The sequence below is a fragment of the Populus euphratica genome, unplaced genomic scaffold (assembly GCF_000495115.2).
Source record: "Populus euphratica unplaced genomic scaffold, PopEup_1.0 scaffold64.1, whole genome shotgun sequence".
In the NCBI taxonomy this organism is placed as follows: domain Eukaryota; kingdom Viridiplantae; phylum Streptophyta; class Magnoliopsida; order Malpighiales; family Salicaceae; genus Populus; species Populus euphratica.
Genome location: NW_011499923.1, coordinates 9,615 through 14,272, shown reverse-complemented (window position 1 = coordinate 14,272; position 4,658 = coordinate 9,615). Strand labels below are relative to the sequence as shown.

General features: G+C 32.8%; 1 pseudogene; it reads right to left on the bottom strand.

Moving 5' to 3' along the window:
* Window positions 1-3,312: 3,312 nt before the first annotated feature.
* On the bottom strand, window positions 3,313-4,271 carry LOC105135317 (germin-like protein subfamily 1 member 13; annotated as a pseudogene).
* Window positions 4,272-4,658: the final 387 nt, after the last annotated feature.

Sequence of the window (4,658 nt, the reverse complement as noted above, 5' to 3'; positions counted from 1 at the left end):
ATAAACTGAAGCTGTGTAAAGCTTTAGTGGGTCTTGAAGATTAAAAGACAGACCTAACACCATTTGTGTCCAAGTGGGAGATTGTTATGTGTGTGGACACAAATGGCCGGTGGCAGCCATGGTCGGTGGCAGCCATGTTTGGTGGCAGCCATGGTTGAAGTCATAGTCAAATGGTAGGTGCCTAACTTGCCGACCATTGTTGAACAATCATCTCCCTCCTCAGCTATAAATAGAAGGGGTATTGATAGCTGAGATAGACTACGAGATAGCGAGAAACACAGAGCGAGAGCTAAGGGTGAGAGTTGAGTTGAGTAGAGCAGTTTTCTCCTCCTCCTTGTTTTGTTGGTTGTATTGCTTTTGAGCTTGATTAATACCAACCAGTAGCTCCGTGGAGTAGGCAAGTTGCCGAACCACGTAAATTTGTGTGTGTTTGAATGTTTGGATCTCCTAACACTCACCACCTGCTATATTCAGCCATTGCCTTTTTAGAATGCAAAAAATTCAGAACCTGGCAAAAACAAACCATCTTCACCAGGAGCCGCTAACAGAAATAGACAAAGGAAGGGCTAAAAAACATCAAGCTGACTCAGTTCCAAGCAACAAATTCACTTGTTCTGTGCATTCCTTGTTTAGTCTCATGACGAGAATAAGTTAAAGTGATTGATCCAATCTATTGGCTGAAGAGAAGAGCTTATGGTGCAGCCAAGGTCTGTTATCAAGATTATTCATCCAATTGATGATATTAGCATAGTCAGATTCAATAATAATATGCTTGTAATGCAAGAGTTAGAGGCTGAGATTTCAATCGTTTTGACAACAGCTAGCAGCTTGGTATTATTGGAATCTAAAATTCCAACCGACAATGAGAAGATAACAAGAAGAATTCCATAATGATTTCGCAAAACACTACCTATACCTGAGGGATCAGGCTTTCCTAGAGAACATCCAATCCATTCATATTCTATTTGAAGGTTTTTGGGGATTAGTCCTTCTAAGTAGACCCTCTACTGATCTTAATAAATATGAAGTTGAATAGGAAAAATCAAAATATTTAGCCTTTATCCATAAACAGAGTCTAGTAATAATAAGGAAGAATAGTATATCTTAGTGTGGAGTCTTCTGCTTGAAGATCACAACTTTACAGAGAATACTAGTCTTATCAAAAACTAGTTTTCATCGCGTAATTATTTGGTCTAAGGTTGCTAGAAAAACCGAATATAAAAGTATTATAAAAAACTTCAAGAGTAAGTGACTAGTTCTTTTTAAAAAAAGTATTAGCATCCCAACGCACCTTAATTGATGTAAGCTGCATTGCGTATTCTAAATTTGGTTTAAAAGTTTTCATAAGTTTCTAAACGGTAATCTGTCTATAGCTCAAAATAAAGATTTACTCTTATGAATAAATATGATATTTCAAATTTATTATGAGTTCATGTGCCCAAATAAGTTTGTATGAAAATGATTTTTCACAATTTATATATTGTGATAAAAAAATACTCCCAATTAAAATTAATAACTATTTAAAATTATTTAAAGAATTTTTTTTGGTCAAATATTGATATTTAAATATCAGTCTACTTGTAGGTCCAACATTTATATCAAAATATTGACCATTAGGTTTATTGGAATATTAATCAAATTCTCATGAATTCAGTAAACTTGTTATTAATTTAAAATGCATGCAAATATATATTTTGTAAAAAATGCAAAAACACAACATACACACACACACACACACACACACACACACACACACACACATATATATATATATATATATATATTAAGCAAAAATATGATTTTTATATTTTGAGATACTTATCCGTATGCAACACGAAAATAAAAAACATTTTTTTATATACTATTACCATTTTTGTTTTTATTTGTTAATTAGTTTTTTTTGCAAGGCCATATTTAGTAAAAAAAATAAAATTTTCTTTAAATAAAATTACCCAAAACAAATCTAAACGGCGTTTACCAAACACACTCTTAAATTAAAGAAATGATAGAAAATGTAGCAAACTTGGCCTTGCATGCCCTCGCTCTTGGGGTTTTGTTAGGTGGGTCAAGTGCCATGGGCCACAAGGTTTGTGTGTCTTGTCTATTTTTTTCTTAAAAAAAAAACAAATTCCAACAATTTAGATGTAATTTTCTAATGAAAAATATATTATGTATATTATTTTATTAAATTCTTAAGTTAGTTAACAATATATTTAGATATTGTTCTATTTAGTACTATTTAGTTTTTTCTTTGTTTTGGAATCACATTATAGAAAAATTTCATTTTTAATATTAGCAAGCGTTCTTTTTTATTGCCCATCATAATCTCTATTTTTAAAAAATTTTATTAAGTTATTTCATTATGAGCATCTATTTTTTTATTATATAATAAAAAATATAAACTTTTTTTATCAACAAAGATATTAAACTAATTAGCCAAGTTCATGAACTAGATCATGGATTTAGCAGATTAACATGGATTAACGCGAGTCAATCCAAAATAATATTGTTTTATTATTTTAAAAAATAAGATGTTGTCTTGAATTTTTTTTCTGAAGTTGAAATATATTTTTATTGGTTATCTAAGTTAGTTTTGACCCGCTAAATGTTGCCTGTTCATTTCGTATTAACCTCCACGTGGTTTAATTTGAAATCCAGATCAAGTAAGGAAACAAATCATCATGTTTCAAGGTTGATCTACTAGACTAAGTTTAATGATATTTTTAAAGAGTTTTTGGTAGAAACACACTAGCGTTGTGTTATTCTTTTTTTTATTTTTAACACACTCATATAGAAATTATCATAATGTTATTTTTTTCACTTAGAATGGCGATGTACTTTTGTGATATTAATAGAATGCTGTATGAGAAACAAATATTCTGATAAAAATTTTCTAAAACAAATATTAGCATGTTAATGAGATAAAAGGGTTTTTGTTATAACTATATCCTTTTATCCTTATTTTATATTATATTTTTATATGTCTTCTAAATGCTTTTGATTTTGATTAAATAAATCACATGAACTAAACATGAGATTTCGTTTATTGAAATCAGAGATATTGATAAAAAAAACAATTAGATATTTTTGCTAGCAAATTATTTTGTTTCAATAGAATTTAGATTATTACTCTTTCTATAAAAAAACAAATTAGATTAATATAATTATGCGAAAAAATCAGAAGGTTCCTAGAAGCACAGGATAGCGTATCCTTATTTGTGCTTGTTTCTTCACTTCATGACTTAGTTTTTTTATTTCTGTTAAAATGTCTTTCCAATATTTATTTACATACATAATCCTCAATCCATTTTATTAAGTAATCCAGCTCTTTATTAAGTGACAACAAATGGAAAAGATAACAAACACAATCAATATGGTATGCTGCTATATTGCCTCCAGTCAGCTTATATTACCAATAGGATTTTCTTCTAATTGTTGTCGTACCAGAATTGCTTCTGAAGATAGTCCACTATTTTCTGTTCCAGTTGGAAGGCCTTGGCAAGAACATCAGATCTAATAGGTGGAGTGGATCCGAAGACTGCATTTGCGATTGTAATTACCCCAGGGTTCTGGCTGCTCAAGGCAGACATGGCCGCCGCTTTGGTTTTCCCCACATTGAATTAGAAGTGAATGAGTCCAAATGGGAACACGACAACATCCCCTGGCGTTAAGACTTTGGTGATGAGACGATTATCAGGGTTCGCTGTGACAAAGCCAACATAGAGCGTTCCCTCCAGGACTGTTATGACCTCCGTGGCACGAGGGTGAGTGTGTGGTGGGTTCAGGCCACCGTATGGTGCGTAATCAATGCGAACCACCGATATTCCAAGAGTATTGAGCCCTGGAATTTGAGCGACATTAGCTTGAGTGACCACCGAGCCAACTGGATTGGAGGTGTCTCTGGCAATGTTGAGCCCTGAAAAGAAGAAATCATTTGCTGTGGCAAGCTTTGGGTCCTTGCAGAATCTCCCATTCACGAACACTGCATGAAAGAATTTATGTTAGCATCAAGTTCTTAGTAGAAATCAAAAGAAAGCAACGTTGCGGATAATTAATCAGAAAATTTTGTTTAGAAAAAACATGAACTTCAGATAGTAACATAGCATACCGCCATCCTTTGTATCATTGATGGCTACACAAAAATCCTGTAGAGGACTAGGGTCAAAGGCGAAGGCAAACGAGGCAGCGAAAGCCAGAAATACAAAAGTTGCAAGAAAATGAACTCTTTTCATTGCAATCAGACTATCTCTATCTTAATTCTTCAAAGTGTATTAGAGCTGAGGGGTGATAAATCTTGCATGGGAACAAGATTATTTATAGATGGTGATCGTTGAAATAGTCTCTGCTTTGCTTTCTCCACAAGGGAAGCCAAGGGAGATTGGCCAAGTCTGCAATGAATATCTTTATTCCCTTTTCCTTATTTATTATCCCTCGTGAAGAACCATTCTGCAGCAACTACACACTATTATATATTTCTATGCTTACAACAACACAGTTTGTGCATTTGGAAAAGGAACTGGTCATTTTTCCATTAATTTATAATCATGATATGTCAGAATTTTTCACGTTCCCACCGCAGCCTAATCAAAGATGAAACCACGTTATGAAAGTTTTTTACCCTGCATCAAATTAACGAGTAATTGAAATGATCAGACCAT